This window comes from Lasioglossum baleicum, chromosome 3 (genome assembly GCF_051020765.1).
Source record: "Lasioglossum baleicum chromosome 3, iyLasBale1, whole genome shotgun sequence".
Classification (NCBI taxonomy): Eukaryota; Metazoa; Arthropoda; class Insecta; order Hymenoptera; family Halictidae; genus Lasioglossum; species Lasioglossum baleicum.
In genome coordinates this window covers 20,019,585-20,042,410 of record NC_134931.1, presented here as the reverse complement: position 1 = coordinate 20,042,410, position 22,826 = coordinate 20,019,585, and the positions used below count along the sequence as shown (strand labels likewise).

The following is a 22,826-nucleotide window of genomic DNA, read 5'->3' as shown; positions in this document are numbered from 1 at the left end:
CGATAAATACGACACCGAGGGGTTTTCGGTGCACGTGCGTGCACGGCCTAGGAAAAACGAACTTGAACCGCGGCGCGGCGGCATGGCATCGCAGCGCGGGGACCTCGTTTCGCTAAATGGAACTCGTAGACCCGCCGATCCGTTTTCAACTGCTTGAAAAAGAGCAAGGGTAGCATTAGCCAGCATCAAAGCTAAAGGAGCTGGTTGAAGGAGTGTCTCGCGAGAGCTCTTAACCCAAAAACGTCGAGTCCGTTCTCGTCGCTCGGTGAATCGCTCGCGCCTAGCGTCGAGCCACGCCGTGTTGTGAGGCGGCTCAGCGCGGTGCGGCGTTACGAGATCGATCGACCAGGGTTTATGCAAGCCTGTAATAATTTTTTTCAAAAGAAAAAACCGGCCCTCTCGTATTGCAACGGCCGATGTAGGTCGTTCGTTTCGTACGGGCGCGCGAAGTGTTTCACGAAAATTTCAACGAGAGGCCTCGCAGACGGCAACGCTTTCATGATGGGGCCCGCGAACACGGCTCTCTCATTTCGAGTGACTCACTTTTGTAAACCCGACCCACTGCTACACCCTGCGCTCCTTTTTTCAGCGTTTACTTAGAAACGATAACAAAGCGACGCGCGACCGTCCGCGCGCTTTGTGTTTGAACGATCTAAATCTAAGTAAAACACTATGGATCGGTCGAGAACGACGACGCCTAGTTCCCGGTACGAGATGAACGCATCGTGTTATCGTCTTAACGACGGATAACGATTTCTCCTTCATCTAACTCCGGCAGAACGTTCCTGCTCGGGGACATCGTGTGCACAAGATTCTAGCAGCATGCGTGCCGGAGAAATAACTGGAAAGATGTTCATTTCCGAACGTTTCTTTCCGAATCAAGTAAAGTCGCAACCCTCTGTAGATTAAACAGCCAACTGAATAATAAAAAGAATTTATATGTGCTCGATGAAGTACCAAATGAAACGAATTATTCAATTAGATCTGCCGGAAATTACAAACTGATGCAACATCTTGCATAAGTGATGGAAATAGGAGCTCGGCGGAGAGCCAACTCCATAATGAAAAGAATTTCAATTAAATCTGTCAAGAAATTAATTGATAGCGTATCTTGCGCAAGTGGCAAAGGGACTACATAGTGTGTTCGGGTGAAATATAGAAATTTTATGCGGTATTATACAGTCCGTCTTTCCCTTTCGAAAAGCTGCTCGCCGTTAAAGGAGGCATCGACAGCAAAAGTCGCGGAGCGGGGCCTTGGAATTAATAAATTCCCGATTCCGTGAGCCGCGAGAGAGAATTTATAGCGGCAACGGGGAGAGGATGGAATCTCAGCTGTTCCTCACCGGGTTCCTCTCCCGGGTCCGAAACGCGTGGTGTAAGCGTCTTCGGGAATGCAGCGAATTAACACGTGAGCGCAGCGAGCGCGAAGTGCTGGCAATAAATCTCCGGCACGTTTCAGAATTCCGAGCGTGAAACCAGTCTGTCCTTCATCGAGGTTTCGTGTCATTATCATTAATGCGTGAAAGGCACCGTAAGGCTACGTAGAGAGCCGCGCGCACGCGGACACCGACGCGACACGCAGGTGTGCCCGCGTTCGAACGCACAGATTCACACGTAGCGAACGGTGTGAACCGCACACCGGAATGGATAGCGAACACCAGTTGGATAGCGATTTCCACTGTGGAAAATCATTATCCGTTCGTCCGTTTCACAACTATTACCGCGGCTTCCTGCGCAATAGCAGACTTGGCGGCGCGGCGCGGCGTCCAACTCGGCGACGCCATGGGAATCTGCGGTCTTCGCCTGCTACAGTTGCATGCTTGATAAGCACGCCTTGAAAATACACATTTTATGATCAATTTAATGATTGAAAAAAGTTGTTTGTAATTTTTTTTGTTGGTACCGAACACCTCAAAGGAGGTCTGAACGAAATGAAGACACGGTTGGCTTTCTCATGCAATCAAGATTCTTTTAACACGCTGTTGTTGCAGAGTTTCGTCACAGTCGTTGTTTCCGCGTTGATTTTATAGTCGACCCGAACGGATACGATCCCCTATGTCTCGGAGCCAATTACTACATACATCTGCGGGGTTGAAAGTAAATTTGCGCGATTCATTTTGCGATCAACGTTAGCGACGTCGCGGGCTATCGGTCGTTGTACAATTAATTGTGTTTAAGCTCGCTTTTAATTTCACCGTGCGTTTAGTCTTTGATCACGCAACGGAATCGCTCGTCGTAAAGACGGCTCGCGAGAGCTGCAACGAGTGCTGGAATGTTTGCACGAACGAGCGGAAATAATTTAATTGAGGAGAGGATCACGCGTAGGCGGCTCGGCTGAAAAGAATCGTTGCTGATAACTGGTTCCTGGAAAGATAGGAGACCACGCGGATTCTCGTTAAATCAAGACACTTTTGTTTGAAAAGTATTATATGTATATTGACCAGAAATTGCCCGACAGATGCCATTCTTCGCGTTCTACTCCTTCAGCCGTGATACTTTCCTCAATTAGGTTAAATGTCTCTCCGTGGTTCACTTTAATCCGACAGAAGCATGAAATTCCGCGGGTTATAACCCCTCTATCGCATGAAATATTTCCGCTTTTTAATCATAACGGAGATGATAATAATACCACTTAACTTGACGACCATATTTCCATAAAAGACCGAATTATTTCAGATAGCAAAAAAAGTGACGTTTATTTACCGAACGCGACACCGGATTCCATAACTGAAATTTTATCTGATAGTGTCAAAAATTAACAAACAGAAATCCTTCTAATGGGAAAGAAGTCGACCATTATTTATCGACCGTAACACGACGTTGGCAATTGAAATCTCATTCGCCGTTTTCGAGAATTGGAGGAGCAGGGTCAACTCGTAAAAAGGCGGCGGGAAGTAAATTGGCGCGAATGAAAATCAATTTCGCCGTGGCCAATAGGCCGCGTCGAGTTTGCCGGATCGTTTCGTAGGTTGTCAATTTAATCAACGGTCCTTCTCCGTCTCTCTTTACCTCTCTGTCGAGCTTCTCGGGTCTCGTTTCTCTGCCCCATCAGACAGAATGGTAGTCCCGGGCGCAGTCCTTGAAGAATGACCTTCAGCGGTGTAGATCGTCGCATCGCGATCGAACCGGTGCCCTCTTCCTCCTTTTTTCATTCCGTCCCTTGGCGTTCTTCGTGTCCAGCGCTCCTGTTACGTCGGTCGGAACATTGACACTTAAGGGGGAGGGGCGGTGGACAGATGCGGAGGAGATAGAGGGCGACGGAGGTGGGGACGCGGATCAGGACGAATCTGTCGGCGATCGGGAAGGATCGTGCGAATCCTAGAACGACACGGAGATGGACGACGCAGGGACACGTCGTCTGGTTGTCGCGAAAGAGAAAGAGAAAGAGAAGGAGAAACGAAACCGCGCGAAAGGGAAGGGAACGAGAAAGGGAGACAGCGATAGAGAGAGAGAAAGAGAGAGAAAGAGGAGTGGAACGCGAGGGAAGGCCTTGCGCCGGGGAGATCGAGAGAAGATCTCGTTTTCTCGGAACCCGGGGGCCGCTCGCACGGCTTCTACAAAGCGTTTTCGCTCGTTCGATATTCTGAATCCGCCTTGGCTCGTGCTCGTTTTGTTACCACGCTCGAGCGTCGCCTTCGGCCGCGTTAAAAAGACGTGTTTTTGCTACCTCGAGATCAGACGTAGCAAACTAGCCAACCATCCCCCTTCTGGCTTCGCCAGGTACACACCGCCAGGTACAACGCAGCCACCGGCGACGCGTCGCGTCTCCCGGTCGGTGCCTATTGACGGCTCAAGAAGGAAATGTTTCCACCGAGATTCTACAAGCACTTCTCGTCCACCGGCCGGCCAGAAAAATCGCTGCGACCGCGCACCAGGAAAAACCGATGTGATCGTGTCTTTAACGACGCTTTAAGAGCCGCGAGCCGTGATCGAGCGCCACTATTCGGACCTGATGTATTCCGATGGCGCGCTACGATACGCGGGCGACACACCAACCTCAGAAATTCCTGATCCCCGGATAAAACTGTCCGACGAACCTCCAAGGATCTCGAAATCCTGTTGAACTTAATATCTCCCGGTCAATTACTCCGGAAACGAGAGATATCGCGCGCTCTTTAAATATATAATCGATAAAGTTTAACGACTAGACCACCCTTACGACATAGATTCTTAAAAAATGTATGTATTTACAAGATTGGCACCCGAAAAAGAAACCTTTCTATCAGGAAGATGTATTTTGTAAATGAATCTTCTCCCTATCGTTGGCGGAAAATCGTCGATGGAACGCATACTTCCCCCCTGGTTATCCGATCAGTTCCCAGCATTGTGATACGCCGAGAGCAGATGTCAAAGGCTCATCCCGGCGGTAATCGTGGGCGACCGGTTCGGAGGGTTTCCACAAAGAGCTAATTGTGTAGCGCGACCAGAAATAGATTTTCCTTCTCGGGCAACTTTCTCGGACCGTGCTTCCTCGGAAGCTTGTATCGGGGTGGGGCTGGAAGATTGAAAGTATCAAAGAGATCAATTACATCCGGCCAGGCTTTATCCGCGTGGCTATCGGCGGCCACCGATCGGTCGACTTAATTACGTCGATCTATAGAATTAGCAGGCCCGATAAGATCTTAATTTCGTTATCACCGTCGCGATAGCCGTGTTCCTGTCGGTAACGATTCCGACGGATTTGTAGCTGGCCCGTTATCTTTACGAGCCGCGAATTCGAAAATGTCGGAGGCCTCGCGTGACCATAGCTTGTCACGGTCTCGGTGCGCCCCTGCGATTTGTAATCTCTAATCTGACTGGGCGCGATAGTGTCTCGTTTAACGTCTCAATGCCGGGCCCGCGTTCGCCCCTCTATATCGTCGCAACGCGACACTTTCCAGAGGTGATCGTTATTGTCCCTTAATTAAAGGAAGATCTGTTTTAGAGTCCCGGCGATCGCGACACTTTGTCAACGAGATATTATCTCGTGCGAGCGACTCGTCTCTCTGCCCGCCAACAGTCGTTTCCGGCTGGAAGTCTCTCGCCGCGCGGCGCGGCGCGGGTCCGTGTCTCTGATCCTACGATTATTTCGACAGGATATCCGGAATGGGTTGCTCGCTCCCAGATAACGTTCACCCCCGCAATGCGTCGCGAACGCGGGGGCGTACAACTGGCCGAACGAGGCCAGCAACGTAGCGAGGCGTTTCTCGCGCCGGCGATGAGTACGCTGTTAAGCGGAGCACACTCGGCTTGATCAGAATTGCAGCCGATCGATAACGATCTTCGGACAGGCTTTTGTTCTACCACACTTTGACTCCGTGCAATTAGTTCTTTCGAGGGAATGAGTCAATTAAGATACGCCGTCGTCGTGCCCTGCTGTCTCCCGCTCTCTCGTGATAGACGCGGACGGAAACAATGCGTTCTTTCGCCGCGCGGAATTTCGCAACGCGCTGTCCGCAACAGTCGGGCGCCAGAAGAGACGATTTATCACGCGTTTCGAGAAACCGTGCTCGGTAGGCTCGCCCATTAACACTTTGTCTACCATCTGTCACGTTTCAGATATACGCGGTGCACTGAGAAACTAACTGGCAATCTGCAGAATCAAGTATTCTACAAATTAATCGCTCCACCGTGGACGCTTACACGAGTTCATGGTAACTAGAACTGAGTTCTTTCAAATCCTGATGTGTCTGTTTTCTTTCACATAATCTGTCCTGCACCTACTTCTTTGATGTTCAACAACTTTCATTGTCTGCCAGAAAACTTGAATTTAGACGTCAAATCCCGTTCGAGTGCAGCGACTTTTATAGGTCGCTAAAAATTACCACATCATAATCCGAAAAAGTATTAACTCCACCATACTCGCTTACGTTTAAGAAACCACTAGAAATTTGGATATGCTAAATATCCTGGAGATAAATCCTTCGATAAATATTGATTTTCGGAGATAGAATATTATTGGAGGGGGTGTTCTCGCCTTAAGCAGAAGTTACAGCACAGGCCCGGGCTCTAAAGTCTCGAGCCGCGCGCAATAACTTTGTACATTTGCAACTTTATTACGCGCTGGATAAAGAAAATATTTCCGAGCGAATAAAGTGAAAGGAAATATTTCCAGTTCTCTTCGAGTCGCGTATTTATTTCGATAATACCCTGGCCGGATAGTTGCAACCGGGGCGAGGCGAGGAGGGGGCCGCAGCAAACGAGCAAAATCGCGATCTGAAAAGTTACACGGGCCGGGGCCGATATAGTTGAATAAAAAGCGCAATGTCAGAAGGATACGAGAGCCCCGCTCGGATTATCAGAGAACGAGGCCCGCGGGTTGTGTGTGACAACACTAAAAAAAAACTTGTCGTAAAATGTATCGCCGCGCTGGCCCCGAACTTAGACGGAGAAAAGAAGTTCGGTAGAACAGAGACAGGGGAGGTTTATCAAGCGGCGTAAAGTCTCTAGTTTGACGCTAATCCTGGTTGTCGTTTCTCGAATGGAGACACGCGCGAAAAGGGAGCGGCACGAAAAACTCTCCGAGCGCGACTTGTTCGCACGTTACATCCGAATCGCCTCTCCTCGCCTCGACGCAGTCCGATTTACCCTGTCCGACAGTAATCCTCCGCGTGATCGCTCGCCACGGATTCGTCCGATTATTTCAAAGAGATGTTTCGAACGCGCAGTGGAGAGAACGGAGAGCAACACGTCGATTACCAGCCGGACCCCGTGATTCTTCTTATTGCGCGACCAACTGTTTGTATTTCACTCCGCATTATCTGCAGGATTCCAGGATCTCCGAGATAAGAACGTCTTATCAGGTACACGTCGCTCGGACACTCCTTGAGCCAGCAATCTCGACTGGCCCGTTCTTCTCCGCTCCGAGATGAAACTTTCTAAGCGGTCATTGTTTTACCAGAGGCTTCAGAATCATCTTTGGATCGTCGATCCGGGGAAATCGTTCTGGGAGAATGACCCCTTTACTTCCAATCCCAGGGATTCGTTGGAAAATTGTTGTCTAAAGTGTGGCTCTTCTTGGAATCGTTAAATATAGACTTTCTGGGTCCATCAGTTATAATGTATTGAAAGTCTGTTGGTTCAAAACCGAATCTGAAGAAAGATCTTCGTCTTCATTCAGAAAGACGTTGTGCAGTCTTGAAATACGCTGTCAGACCCAAAATTACAAAATGAAACTTCGCACTAATTTAATCCAGGAACACAAGAATTCATAAAATGGTCGTGACGATCCATTAGAAGCATGCTTCTCGAACCGAACATCTGGCTGTGATGTTATCGGTGGAAGTATTTAGTAGATTCATCCTCTGACCTGATTTCCCCCAACGTTACAAACGGTAGGGGACGTAATCCTGGATCGAGCTCGCCATTTCCGCGACCGTGGTGGTTCCGAGAACGAGAAGTTTCGCCTCGAAGTTTCTCGTGGACGAGGACGAAGTTTCAAGAGAGGCTACTTCGCCGACTTCGCTGCAAGGAGCGGCGATCGTGGACCAACGAGGAAGTAAATCCGTCGAACAGGTTTTTCGGCCGTGAGGTTAGCCGCAGGCACGCGCGTACCAGAAAGCATTCACGCCTCGCCACGAAATACCGATCGAATGTATAAGAGAGGGAGGAGAGTCAGCGTGGCCGGCATTCGTAATGTTTAATAAACCTTTCGCGCGTGTGCCGCGACCGACGCGTGGCTGCATATCGATGACAATGATTCAGAGGTGTGACGCCAGATCCCGTGTATCACGCCGGAGCTACGTGATTATCCGTGAAACGCGGCCACCCACGCCGATGGAAAACAATTCCGTCGACCCTGAAGAGTTTTCCCCGACGCGACTGTTCGCGTCATCGCGAAGCAAAACGAAGGAAAGAAAGGAGAGAAGCGACATCTCTCCTGGACGATGCGAGCAATTCGTTTTTTTTTTTTTGCATTCCCGCACAGTTGAGTTACAACTGGGGGGGGGGGATCAAAGATCATCCACCGCACGATATTTCCTGGCTAATATTATCGAAACTTGTCCCGACGGCCGAATACAAACGATTCCTTCGTCGGGGAAAGAGAAACAAGAAAGCAGACAGGGATTCTAGGCGTCAACGTGGTCCCCGTATCTCGCTTCGAGGAAAATAGGGTGTAGAATCGGAGAGGAAAGAAATGGTTCGACCACCTTTGCCCCCTTTCGATATCCTTCTCTCCTCTTTGTCTCTCTCTCTCTCCCTCGTTCACTTTCGTCTTCGTCTAGTCTCCTGTTCCATTCCCAAGGGTTAACGTGGGCGAATGGGGTTCCTCGTCGGTCGGAACAAAGCTGAGATAAGAAGAACGCCGGGCGAAGGAGGAAAGCAGGCGAAACGTGAGTTTAAGTCGAACGAGAGAGAAAGGAGGAGAGAGAGAGAGAGAGAGAGCCTCGACTCTCTCTTATCGCGGGCGCACCCGTACCGTGAGACGGGGGACACTTTCGAAGTATTTTTCACGGCAATAAATAATCGAGAACGAACGTCATCCCGTGAGCCGTGACACGGGCTCTGCGAGAAAGAGAGAGAGAGAGAGGGAGAGAGAGCGCGATAGCAGACTCTTTCGTTCCCGTTCACGGACGACTATCTCTTTGTTCTTCTTCGAATCTCGCTTTACTTTTGTCCTTTACCTCGCCTTTATCTTCATACTTCCCTTTCCACGTTCGACGCTCCGCGTCCTGTACACAGCCCCTCTTCCTCGTTCCCCGCACCCCAACGAACCCAGACCTCGTATCACTACTCTTTCGTTTTAAAGAGATATCTACCTGGAAATGTCCTCCACGGGGCCACGTGGGCCATGAAGGCACTTACACGACCTATTTCGAGACCCCGAGAAATAATGTCTCTCCATTGGTGGGCCCGGTGATCGCTCGATTACGGGAGCAAGCCGTGAGCTCTACGCAGGAGGCCACTACATACTTCTTCTGTTACCGAGTTGCTATGTTACCGCCACGGACATGTTCCTAACCGAGCAACAGCATCATTTGCTCGGGAAAGTGAAAAACGAGCTTCCTTGGTCTTTCAACATCGATTACCGCAACCATATAATAATCCGCCAATTTTTATTGCAATGGGTGATAATTTAGGATCACGGATACTAAATTAGAGAGTTTCGAACCAAGCAACGGCGTCAGTTGTTCCGGGAAATGGAAAATGAGCTTCCTAGGCCCCGAATGGTCGCTTACTGCAAGCAAATAGTAATCCCGTGACTTTGATCAGCATGCGTGATCATTTGGGATCGAGGATGCTATGCTAGAGAGTTGCTACGACTGCAAATACCTTCATTGAAATGCTTCAAATTCAGAAACAATGGGGTTGAAGGTGTTCAGTTCGATATTCTAGATCTACATAGATCTGGGTCAAGCTAGAAGTCCTGAAGTTCATGAACCTCAGAGTCTATTGTAACGGATTATTGATTTGAATACAGCATTGTTCTAAATCAGGATGATGATCCTCTAATTGTCCCTTCAAATTTCGACAAGCCAGATCCGCGGAGGATGGATACAGATACCGGATCACGAGCAGACATAGGGACCGGTGTATTACCATTCTGTAGACCAGTCTGTCCGAAGAATTCAATCATAACGGCACACGTGCCTCGAACGAGCGACAATTTTGCATTCAAAGTATCGCAATTGCGGCTGATTGCGGCTGCTCGTGCGGAGCTACATCATGGGATCACCGGAAGCAAGCCTGTTATTTGAGGGATAACGTCTGACATATACACTGTGAAAGCTAACGGGTGTTTCACGAGGACGTCTGACTAGTTCACGATGATTTGCGGTCCCTATGACACCGTAAACCAGGCCTGGGCGCGGTTGGCTCGGGGAACACATGTTGCTGCTTCTCCTCTTGGCTTGGTCGGCAAGTAAGTCCCCACCACGGCCGCTCCGACTCTTCCCTTAGCTTTAGCCTTAGCCTTAGCACGAGCACCCCCGCGATGCTGCACCGGCAGGTTACTCACCACTACTATGTAAACATGTACACGCACATAAGACTCTTGCCCGAAGCTGTGGAACTAGCGGCATTTACCAATTCCTTTAATTTTTATGATAGAGGTGATTCACAGGTACAGGTGAACTCAGGTAAAAAATTCGCAGAGCCGAAAGAATTTGAAGAAAAGTTTGTAGCTGCGACTAGTAAGTCGCTTGCTATCGTACGCTACACACCGTCTCTTCATCGCTGTTTTTTGTTGTTTTCGTTAATTTTGGTTATTGTGTTATCTCATTTTTTGTTATTGTTGTTGTGTTGTTATTCATTTTATTTATTGTGTGGTGTTATTGTCCATATTTTTGTTGTGTTGATACACACCATGGCCAGTGAAAGCAGAAATCGTAATGCAGATGGAGAGGTGCGCTCATTTCAAGAAAGCTGGGAGAAAGAATTCTTTGTTGTTGATTGGAACGGTCAGCCCCGATGCTTAATATGCAACAAGAATTTGTCTATGAAGAGAAGCAATCTTTCCAGACATTATGATACGCACCATGCGGAATTTTACAAGACATTCCCTGCATCGTACCGAGCAGAACTATTGAAAAAAATGAAAGAGCGACGTGGATATGTGGAAAAAGAAATACGAACGCACCAACAGCAATCTGTCGCAGCATCGTTTGCAATCGCCTTAGAAATTGCGCGCAGCAAAAAAAGTTACACGGATGGTGAATTTGTTAAAAGATGTGCCATTGAAATGGCAAAGGCATTTGGCGATGAAATAGCTGCCAAGAAATATGAAGCGGTGCCATTATCGCGCCGTACAATTACCTCGCGTATTGAGAGCATAAACGTACATATTTCTAAAAAATTAAAAGCGATGTTAAGTGATTGCAAATATTTTTCCTTGTGCTTAGACGAGAGCACTGATGTCGTCGACATAAGTCAATTGTGTATTTTTGTGCGGTCGATAGACGATAAATTCCAAATTACGGAAGAGCTGCTAGAAGTAGTGCCGCTGCTTGAAACGACACAAGGAAAAGACATATTTGCAGCATTCTACAAGACGGTAGAAGAGTATGGAGGATTTTCAAAATGCACCGCAATTGTTACGGACGGCGCAAGGGCAATGGTAGGACAGGAAAAAGGGTTGAGAGGCCTATTACGGAAGCATGGAATCAATTGCCCGACGTTCCACTGCATTATACATCAAGAGGCATTATGTGGAAAAATTATCAGTGTGGGCCCCACTATGAAGATTGTGACAAAAATTGTAAACACAATTAGGGGTGGAAATAAATCTTTATCCCACAGGAAGTTTAGATTATTTCTCGAAAGCGTTGATGCTATTTACAATGACCTCTCATTGTATTGCGAAGTCCGCTGGCTCAGCGCAGGAAAAACTTTAGAAAGATTCTTCGCTTTGAGGAAGGAGATTTTGGAATTTCTCCAAACAAATTCGAAGTTAGATGAAGACATCATCAAAAAAATGGATGATATTGAATTTTTATGCAATTTAGCATTTATCACAGATATAACCAAGCACCTAAATTGCTTAAACAGTAGATTGCAAACGCAGAATCAAACAATTTCTGATTTGATATGTAACATTTATGGATTTAGGAACCAAATCGACTTATTCATAGCAGAAATTAAATCGTCCGAGCTGCACAATTTTCCAGCATGCAAGCAGATTGCTGATGAATACAGAACTGCAAATTTTGACAAAATAGTGCCAATTTTAGAGGAAATAGCAAAAGAATTCAAATCAAGGTTTCAAGACTTCAATACATTGGATCAGGATCTTCAATTATTTAATAATCCGCAAGGATGTGAAATCAGGAACCAGAAACAAGAATACCGTCTGGAATTGTGTAATTTGCAAGCAGATCCATTTGCAATGAGCAGAAGAGAGCATGGCCAAGAATTTTTTAAACTACTTCCTATGGAGAAATATCCGAAATTAATAGATTTCGGCCTGAGAATATGCTCGATGTTTGGAACGACATACAAATGCGAAGCGGCATTTTCAACGATGAAATTTGTTAAATCCAAATATCGCTCCAGCTTGTCAAGTTGGTCATTGTCATCTTTGATGAGAGTGGCAACCTCAAGGATTTCAGTGGATATTGATGCACTGGTCAATGATGTGATGCGCTAGGAATAAATAAAAAATCAAGTAAGTATATAAATATTAATTTGCATGAATTATTATATGTACGTCCATGGCCGCGACTTACTAGTCGTAGCTACAAACTTTCCTTCAAATTCTTTCGGCTCTGCGAATTTTTTACCTGAGTTCGCCTGTACCTGTGAATCATCCCTATCATAAAAATTAAAGGAATTGGTAAATGCCGCTAGTTCCACAGCTTCGGGCAAGGGTCTTATATGCGTGTATATGTTTTCTTAGTAGTGGTGAGTAACCTGCCGGTGCAGCATCGCGGGGGTGCTCGTGCTAAGGCTAAGGCTAAGGCTAAGGGAAGAGTCGGAGCGGCCGTGGTGGGGACTTACTTGCCGACCAGGCCAAGAGGAGAAGCAGCAACATGTGTTCCCCGAGCCAACCGCGCCCAGGCCTGCCGTAAACGTTTCAACCTATAGAAAGACGGAATATCAACGTACAAAAGGGCCCTTCTATTTATCCAGCGGCGCGGCGCGGCATTAATACCGTGGTTACGACACGATTCCTATCGATCAAAGGCATTTACAAAGCAAAACACGATCATTCGAACAAAAATTATTCATATTGTTAACAAGAAATATGCCGGCTTCTCGCGCAAGTTATCGTCAATTGCCGCGGTTAATGAGGGGTCGAGGAGCGAAACAACGCGGCATCCGACGAGCACCGTTTGCCGAAAGAAATTCGCAGCTGGCCCGGTCGTGGCATCATATTCCGCGTGTTTTCAGCGCGTAGAGCGTTACATTTTTCACTAACACCCGGGCGTATTCTTTCTTGTCGGTCGTTTTGCTCGCGCCTCTCCGTGGTGCACGAGGAGGACTCACGAGAAACACGAGCGTCCCGTGGCGAGTCGGGCACAACTCGACCGAATTCCGGGTAAAAAGCAACGAGTAATGACTCTCTGTCTCTGTTTCCCCCCATGAACAAACGGGGCTCTCTTCGTTCCTCTCGCCGTTCCCTGTTCCCGTCTCCGTCGCTCAACCCCCTAGCGCGTTTGCTCGTCCCGTTTTCGACAGTCGCGCAACGTTCCTTTGCGTGGGGGGGCCTGAATTCCGAACGAGGCGGCAAAAAACCGTTTTGGGCAACCGGAGGAGCACGAGAGGCCCCATAAAAAGGGGTCGGGCGGGGCCCGGCATAGTTGTTCCCGTGTTCTAACAGTTGTAACTCGCTGCTTAATGCGACCGACCCGCCGCGCCGCGAACCGCGTGTCGGCCCGCTTGTCTAGCCAGCCTGAAAACCGGTGAAATCGATGCCCGACCCTGGCAGATTTACGATCCGAGCTGGATCGGGATCCGTGAATTAGCAATCGGCGCACTCCGGGGCCCCGGTTCATGAACGTATACTCACCGTGTTTTTCGGTGATCGCCGTAATAGGTGCGATATCGGGGCCCCGAACGAGGAACACGCACTTATTATAATGCCCGGTTCCACCTGCGTAAGTGGCGGATATCGGTAGTGAGTCCTATAATCACCGGACACGCGATTACGTGCACGGACAGTATGACGGACAGATAGATCGACGTGAGCGCGGACGGTGCAATTTAACATTCGCTCGAATTAGTTGATTAACGACGGCCGGCGTTCTCGCCCCTGCAAAACCTCCTTGACCCCCTTCGCTCCGCCCCCCTTACACCCTCGCAAACCTTTTTGCGGATTCTGGGGCTCGAGGCTGTTGCTCGCAACGAGAAGAGAACCTTTCGATGGGAAGTGTACCCTCTTCGAACGAAAAATAAGCGAAACGATTGATAAGCGAAACCAAAATTGTTTGAAACACCGAAGAGGTGCTTAAGTGAAACATTCCGTCTATAATTACGTCAGGGCGGCTGAAACGGATTCGAAAGAACGACCCGAATTCTCCTCCTATCTATTTACGATCGGCAGACGAGCTGCTCGAAGTTCTTGCAGCACGTGTTCCCTAATTACTCGCAGCCTCTAGTAATTAATGTAGCGACACGGGCGAACGTAACCAGATACACGTTCGAACATCTAAGGTTGGTTCCCGGTTCCGCCTTCAAGCTCACCAATAAACTATCGGTTCTTAATTCCGCGCTTCCCGGAGCTACGACTCTTGTTACCGGCGCGGCGCGGCGCGGCGTTGAAGCTCGAAAATCCGACGAAAGAAATCATGGGAGATCGTATAGGGGTCCGTGGGTAAAGGCATCCCGGCGACCCTTTCGCGGTTGACACAAGCTCGGAGCCGCCACGCGGAACAACAGCCGCGCCGCGCCGGGTCCTTTTATAGTTAAGACGGTTAATTAACATTTCTCGATGACCGCGGGGAGCCCTATGACCGCGTCACACGTCACTCCCGTTCGCGCTCTCTAGCCACGCCATTGCTTAACCTTTTCGATGCGAGCCGTTAGAAAAACGAGTTTACGAACCATTAAGACGTTGCGGAGTTTGATAAACGTTTCGCCGGCCGGCGAACCTCGAGAAAACACACCTCAGCTCTCGGTTTTACTACGGCTCGGATACGGTGTCGTAACCGCGTTAACCGCGCTCGTCGCTTTTGGTAACGCCGCGCGTAATCGGCCTCGTTAATGAATGACGGCGAGTTGAATGGGGAGAGGCGTCCCCTGGCAATCAATGTCAATCACGTCACCGGGCTTTTTGTAGCCGCGCGTGTGCCGATACCGATCGGCACCGAGAGGATCGCCGTTCTGAAGAAATTAACGCGTGACTTGCTACTCTCGACCGCGATTAGTTTGATGTTTTCTTGAACGCGAGACTCTCGCGGCCGTGTTCGCTTACGCAATTCCGCAAGAAGCTGAACCCATAAACCGTGGAACCTCTGTTTTATTGACATTGCTGGCGAGTGAAGGGCTGGCATGATTGCTTCGCTTTCCTTGCTGTTTCTGTCGCTCCCTATCAGAAACGATTGCTGATAATGCGAGGATTTCTAATACTTCATTGTTTAGCTTGCCCCTATGATCACTGAACCTGTCTGAACACTGCCTCTTCAGTCGGAATTGTTCTTCGATCCTTAACTAGTTAGACGATTTACGAAACTTTTACGTATGTATCTTTCGAATTTACATATCGCCTTCAGGGGAATGAAAGACTAGTTCTGTAATGTGAGTATTAACACGTATTCACAGCTAATCAGTCACCATGTCGTCTGGAGAGAGGAATGAAATGGAAGATCACTCAATCCAACCAACGTGTCAGTAAATTTATGCCGTGCTTAAGAATCTGCATTTTTCTGTAAAACGAAATATTCGACTAATTTGGTATACTTGGTAAAACAAGCAGCACGGTTAAAATTTCATATTCATGAGCCACCAGAGACGTCCCACCCGTCCAGCCGGTAACCAATTCCGACGTCAAAAGCACCGATTTGTATCACGAAAATAAGAAGCTTGACAGCGAGGCTCTTGTATCAAGTTTTTCGAGTTTGTAGGAGCACGTGTCCGGAAATCCCAGAGTGTAGAGATGATTCCCTAAAACAGACACTCCCGCGAGCTGCGGTTAGTTCCTAAACACCGATCCTACTCCCGACAGAGGATTTTACGATAGCGGCGACCGCACATACGGTTCTCGCGAGCGTCGGCCGAAAAGGGGCCCTGAAAAATAAACTAATAAAGCGACGTTTCACACGCGTTTACTCCGAACGCGGGCCCTGGCGCGGCGTTCGAGGGGTCAGCCCAGTGCCGGCAATAAAAATAAAACCGACGAACGAGAGGACGTCGACGTTGCCGGATTCGAGGGATCGAATCAGTCACTCTTTGTGGACAGAAGGATCCCGTGCGCTTTATTGCTCTTCCTCTCTCGGCGCACACGTCTTTCTGTACACGTGGAAACCGCGTTGTTACGAGCCCGGCACTTCTCTGTGCAAATCGGCGGCCGGTTTTAAAAGGCGGCTTTGTCCGAGCGCGTTTTCTGACGCGCGCCAAGGAATGAGTATAATACCGATGAAACCCGCAATCGTGCGGGAAAAACTTGATGTAATCCCGTTGATTGCTGCGCGTTCTGTCTCTCGCCTGGTGTATTTACTCTGCTTCGATAATGCTAACTCTGAACCCGATAACGGATCTCTGCTTTGATCGTATGTTTCTACGGAAAAATGGTACCCTGATTTGTGGTCTTTAATTCCGTGGATTGTGCGCTATAGTAAAGTATGTTTCACTTGTGGACGTTAAGATCGAGGTTTATTGTGTGTACACTCTGACCTGTTACCCTGAGTTCCCAAGTCTTTGGTGAAACCGAGATACAAGAGATTTGTTTAGGGTTTTACGTGCTTGCAGTGTTTGTTCGTTGATGCGGACTCTTTATATAAAATTGAAATCATTCTTTCATAATTTTAGTCTGCGGTGCCAAACAAACTGCTCTTAACAAGTCAAAAAATTAGAGTAGCTACAATTGCATTAATTACGAACATCGAGGAGTCCCAGTAGCTCTTTCCACAAATATGAACCTTTCCGAGCATAGTAACAGCTGAATTGGATGATTTTTTGATTTCAGGGATCGCAGTCCGGCAGAGGATCACCTGGGCTGATGAAATTCGCCGACTATTTGTAAACGCAACCTTGCATCAAGCGAACTGCACCGAAGGTCGGTTCCATCGTTGTACTGATTGGTGCGTCGTTAGATCGGCATGGTACCGGTCGATCTACGAATCGTTTCAGTGAAGCGGCAACGCCGTGTGCCTGATGCTGCATGTGCCGGTTGTACGTGTATATATACAAACGGGTCCGTAAAAGCACGACATATTCCACGAAAGAGGGCGGAATATGAAAGAGGCATGCGCGCCCGCAGCGACGGTGAAAGGTAAGCAAACGTTCGTTTCCCCGGTAATCCAAACCAAAATCCACGGCGAGCGGAATTCGTGGATCCCGCCGCGAAAGAAGGATACCGAGAAGCGTGGGTGACGTTATTTCTGGCGCGGATGTCGCCGCAGGATAAGGAATCGCGGCCCGTTCTTCGCGTTGGCCCGTCGAAATCGACCCTCGAACCTCTCGGATGTCGCAAGTACGCGTTACGAGAATCCACAGTCTTCTTTGTGATGTAATTTCGCGACTTGCACATCGAGACGGATCACAATTCTCTATTCAGTGATCGTCCATTGTTCGAGATAAGGCTGACGAAATGACAAACGTGGCTTCCACCCTTGTTCCACTTCGTAACAGGCAACGTTTCGTAGGAGAACAATCTCCATTATGTTTACCCAACTCCTCCGATCCATTAGAACATGTTTTCCACTTTTTATTAATCGTCAATTGTCTCGCGGGATGCTTATAAGCGTTTACAATGTTTTGTAATTTCGCTATTGTGTTATTCTGTGCTAATGTCGGATAGTGCTGGAGGCCGTGCAGCCTATTAGCGAAAGAACCAGCTAATTAGTGGCGGGGTCGGTGCCGATCTTGCCGGAGAAGTTCGTCACCCCTGGCTGAAGGTACTGCCTCGCTGAACCTCGATGATGTCGCATTATACCCTACGCAATCTAGCGGGATGATCAGCAGCTACTCTTTCCTTAATACTATAGAATCTTCGAGCCAGAAGAATATCCTGGTACTAACTGCACGTGAATGGGTAATTATTTATGAAATCGGTGGTCGCTTAAGATTAAATCGAGATAAATTAATTAACTCTTAATCAATTATCTCTCTTGGATGGTAAAAAATCAATATGATAGACGCGCAAATAATTAACTTTGCGAATTCCTTCTTTGAGAATAGTTACAAGTCTTTGAGAGAGAGAGAGAGAGAGAGAGAGAGAGAGAGAGAGAGAGAGAGAGAGAGAGAGAGAGAGAGAGAGAGAAAACATAAGCTGAGATGAGGGGCGACGAATAACAGTTAACCACAGCTGACTCTGATCAAAACCAACAGCCAGAAGACAAACTTGGGGTTAAATCACGCGTCAAATTAGCACTAGCTGGACATTCGCATGCCCGACAAACATTTCCGCCGAACGTCACATTCTCCAACCAACATTAACAGATGAAAATCACGAAGACTATGAAAAATCACCGATTGAGCCCTAGAGTCCTCGGGTGCCTGTCGATTCCGGACAACAAGGAAACAAATTGTCTGCGAAAGGGAATAATCTTTAATTACGCTTGTACGCGGCGCACCATTATCCCGCGTGGAGTTGAAGGCCCTAATGAGCGCAGGCCGGTGCGGTGCATCGCGGTGCAACAGGCCGTTGCATCGACGGGACGCGGACGCAGGATCCCGTAGGAATTCCCGTCGGTGGCTTTGGCTTCGGCTTGGACGGGAAAATTCGACGATCGCGAGCCGCTTCGTGGCGGCTGATTATCGTTTTAATATACCGCCGTGCGAACGGGCCTTGCTGTGGCAAACGCGCGCGCGTTTACACGTCGCACACGCGGTTATGCGAATCGTATAGGTGAGCACGGTATGCAAAGGGAGATACAAAACCAGCCGACGACGACAACGACAACGGAGAAGAGGACGACGAAGACGATAGCGCTCGCGAGTAGCATCGAGAGGATCCGTAGGAGAGGAGAGGGGACGATAGAGAGGACGATTCGACCGATCGTGGAGAACTGATAAAGGGGGGGAAGACGTGAAAACAGGTAGGCGGGGAGCGAGCAAGAAGCCGGAGGACCGAGAGAGACGTCCGAGAGTCATTCTACGTATCAATTAGAGAAGCCGCTATTAATTTCTGAGAGGTAACAGCCATGTTAACAGAGAATATCATTTTTCTCGTTCAATCTCTTCATCTCTCTCTCACACCGACAGGAACAAACGCCGGGGACACGCTGGTATCTCCAGCTTCTTCGTTCGTCTTCCCGTATTTTCTACAGCCGCGGATTCAACGTGTGTACGACTCTAACGCGCGCGCGCGCGCGAGCGAGCGAGCGAGCGATCACAGTTTTCTCCCTCGTCCTCCTTTCTTCGTTATTCCACCGCTTTGCCTAATCTCCGGAATCGACGCCGTTGGAACTCGTCGCCGCGCGGCGACGCTGTTCGCCATTAATAGATACGTCACTGACTGCCAATTAAGAACGGCCGTATCAGCGAGCGTGATTAATCCCGCTTGTCTACCGACATCTCGCGTGATCGTCCCTTGGAACACAGACGCGCGAGCCTCTTACTCGCTTACACGTTTACTCGCTTACTCGGCCGCTTCGCTTGATGCGCGCGTATGTAAATAGGTATCGGTGCGTGTGGAACCGAGGGACATCCTAAAGCCTCGTGGCACTCCCGGATGGTATGCTCGGCCGTGCCTGTGTAACCGGAAGTGTGAAATTTCTGGAATGTCTTTGAGCAGCTTAGAGAGACCGACCGCGTCGTCTTCTTTTTCTTCATCTCCACCGGCGCAACATTCGTCAGGTAATTGTAAAGTCGTAAGCGAGCTGTCCGAACGGCTTTATGTTTCTTCTAGCCAAACGCGGGGAGAAGCGGTGGACGTTCATGGTTGAACGTGTTCTCCGGTGAAATGTCTTTGAAATTTATTTCGGGCAAATATTTGTTACTTGTTGCCAGTGTTCCTGGAAAATTGTCACGGGCCCGGAACTTTTAGTAATGCCGTCGTTCTAGATTTCTACTTCAGGATCAATACATGCACGCTTAATTTATAATCATGTTTCAAAGAATAGACTATGAATTTTTATAAGTGTACAGCATTTGGAGATTACATTATACATCACATAAAGAACCAAAGAATCTTCGCGTTAAACTCCATTTCCAATAAAACAGGCTTGCACAAGGATGCCAGGATAATTGACTGTATGTATGTATGTACTCTCAACATCATCGTTTCTGCAGAAAATCCACAACGCTCAAGTCGATCGTTCAAGTGGCTCGATTTAGCCGTGGCAAGCATAGTATTCCACTTTCCCAAGATGCAAATACCGAATATTAGCAGATCCACCGCAGAAGCCAGAACATCGCCGCGTGTTCGACGCGTAACGCGGTGCATCGTTGAATCGCCGCGTTGCAGGCTGCAATTAGACTCTCTGCGATTTCTCAGCACCGCATTCCGCGAGTTATAGACAAGAGAATCGTCGGGTAGGTTGAACGGGCGTAGTTATACACTCGAGTTCGGTGCTGTAGGCTCCGCCAAAAAAAGATTTACTCCTGTTTCGTTCCCGAGCGGCGCGTCCGCGTAATATATTACGCTAATAATTTACCGGCGCGGCAGCGGGTTTCAGGATTCAACGAACCAATGATCCATCGCCGTTAATATCCTTCCGCGCGATCAATTTACAAAGATACCGGGCGTGTAGCCGCTGCGCTCAGCGTGAACCTAAATCTTCCTTTTATCGAGGCAACGGGCGGAACACCGGTGCATTGGATTTTACGGCTGCCACCCCGCCAATTTCCGCGTACCGCAAATTTTATGCACCTGTTGACCCGCGTGAGCAACCGGGACACGCTGCACCCCTGCACACGGAGTGGCGCGCGGTGTAGTCGATGTCTCTATACACCATCGACTAGCTCAGCACAGATGCTCCCAGGTTTTCCAACGGCTGGACAGAGGGGAAAAGGACAAGGTAGAAACAAAACACGCAGAAAGAGAAACCTCTGTCTGCGTTACGGCCGCTTGAACTCCTCGCACGGAAGGTCACGCCAGGACTAAACCAAAGTACTGGGCTTTACTGCCGGCTGTCTCCGGGACTGATAGTAACGTCATTCGCGTGATTTGTGGCCCGACTTCGGGGAGGAGTCGCGTGTGAGGAGGCGAGAACCGTCGAAGTGTATGCAGCTGCGTATAATGATCGAGGAATGCGTTTTTCACGCTTCTCAATTCGAATTTGCTGTCAGTGGATCCGACGAGCCGGCTGGTTCCGGCGACTTCGCGAGGTAGGTTCTCGCGGTGGCTCGACGAACCACCACCGGTAGGCTGTCGAACCTCTTCCCTCGTGTTTTCTTGCAACGCCTCCGTGAAACGACGTGAGTCATCGCGCGTAGTTTCCATTCGCCAATATTTTTCCGCTTCTGTCGCGACTATGGGATGGCCGCGACACTCGATACACCGGTGAAAGTCCACAGAATTCTGTTTCATCGCCGAGACTATGTCGAACGTTGGAGCTTTGGAATATCCAAGGGGACACTTCGAACTTTGCAGTGATCTCTTGTGATCTCTTTACTCCTGTTGGAGATTTTTCAAAATGTTCTCAATCTTCAATTTTAACCCTGGGGGATTAATATAATCTTGAGGATGTCTTAAGAAAGTCTGTCTTCATTCTGTCTGTCGATAAAGATTGCATACGTTACAGCTGAGAAAAACAAAAAGGTACTATTTAAATCACTTCAGGTGTAATGTCCACACTGATATACCTGTGACAACTCTATAGCGAAATTATGGAACACGACAGCGGAATCACTGTCGGTCTTCATGTAATTCGAACATTTGATCACGCAACGTTCCACCTGTCGATCACCGTTTATTTTTGTCGGACTTCCCTACGAAATGGAACAAAGAGATGCTTGACTAAAGGATCCGCGTATCGGATCGCCGGTACATCTAAACGGGAAGTTCGAGTGACGCATCGAATCGTATTTTTGCGCGATGAAATCACTTGACAGAGCCAGACGCGGAACATCGATACGTGACACGGTGTCGGCGGACTGTTCAGAAATTTCGGTGTGTCATCCGCGGGACGTCGTTAATGAATATGTAGCGTTTCCACGAACGGCGGCAACCGCAAAATTCACACGAGCCCGTACTTGTCATTTCTGTCGCGTGTCCGCGACGAGAATATTGTTAATCGGTTCACGCGTGACGCGCTTCTCCACATGTTTCAATCTCCACGAACAATCCCGATCGAAGAAAGTAGAATGAATCGTTCGCAGAACATTTCTTGTTTGGTCGCGGGGATATACATATAGTACATGAAGGAAGACGATGTCGTCATTGGTTCACAAACGAGTTCGCACATAGCCGGATCGCCTCGCGGGCCTGTGTCCTGCCAATTAGTCAAGCATGCCTTCCGAACACGCGGGAGAAAAGGAAGAACAGGTGAGCGGCCCGGTCAGCGCTGCTGTTGCTTCTGCTGTGGCTGCTTTGAATTAAAACAGCGCGATAAATTCTTTAATGAGTCAATTTCGCGTGACCACGTTACAGGTGCGAAGAGACAAATACTCGCATGTACCCCGCGCCGAGGACATTAATTAATATCTCGCCGATATTTCGGCCCCGCGCGGTTTATATTCGTCGAACACGCTTGAATATTCAACTGCATCAAAAAGCGTGGTGAATGCATCAAAAACACTTTGAGCACAATTTGTAGTACAACATGAATGTGATAAGATTACCGTAACGTATCCAACATGTGTAAACTAGTGGGTACTAACAGCCGAAATCCTTTCTCAAAAAAAGTATAATTAACTGTTAGGGAGGTTCTAATTTCTCAGTAGTAGGAAGGGTGGATGATCGAGGCTCGTGATCACGATTGGAAGGTTTCAGCCATCTCGCGGAAGTGGAAGAGAGGGTCCGTCCGCGGGCGGAACCCCGCGGCGCTAATATCTGCGCGTGTTCGCCAAGGCGGATGGAAAACAGGCGGATAATGCGATAGGGGGAACCAGACATTCCAGTTGACCAGAGGCGTTTCCGTTTCCCGTTTCACACGACCCGGCCGTAGAGTGTCGCCGATGAACTCATCCGGCAGAAGGCGAGAACCCGCCTCGACGGCGTTCCCGGGATTCCACGGGCACGCTCGACCGATTGGCACCTTCTGCCGGGCTCGTTGCGTTACTTTGTCAACGGGCTCGTGCAAAACTGCAATCGCAATAAAATCGTTAACGTATTCGTCGCCTTGCGAGAACCGGCCCTTTCAACC

At 48.7% G+C, this 22,826-nt stretch overlaps 1 protein-coding gene and 1 long non-coding RNA gene across 2 annotated transcripts in view; one reads left to right on the top strand and one right to left on the bottom strand.

The window, feature by feature from the left end:
- LOC143207604 (uncharacterized) overlaps positions 1-17,777 on the top strand; it is a 23,550-nt gene extending 5,773 nt beyond the window's left edge. Inside the window, exon 2 of the long non-coding RNA XR_013008702.1 lies at positions 16,541-17,777. This is a non-coding gene — a long non-coding RNA (uncharacterized LOC143207604). The remainder of the gene's footprint in view (positions 1-16,540) is intronic.
- Positions 17,768-22,826, bottom strand: part of LOC143207601 (uncharacterized) — a 717,548-nt gene continuing 712,489 nt past the window's right edge. The window contains exon 3 of the mRNA XM_076421273.1: positions 17,768-22,826. This exon is cut by the window's right edge and continues 164,758 nt beyond it. The gene's annotated coding sequence lies outside the window, so the exon portion shown is untranslated.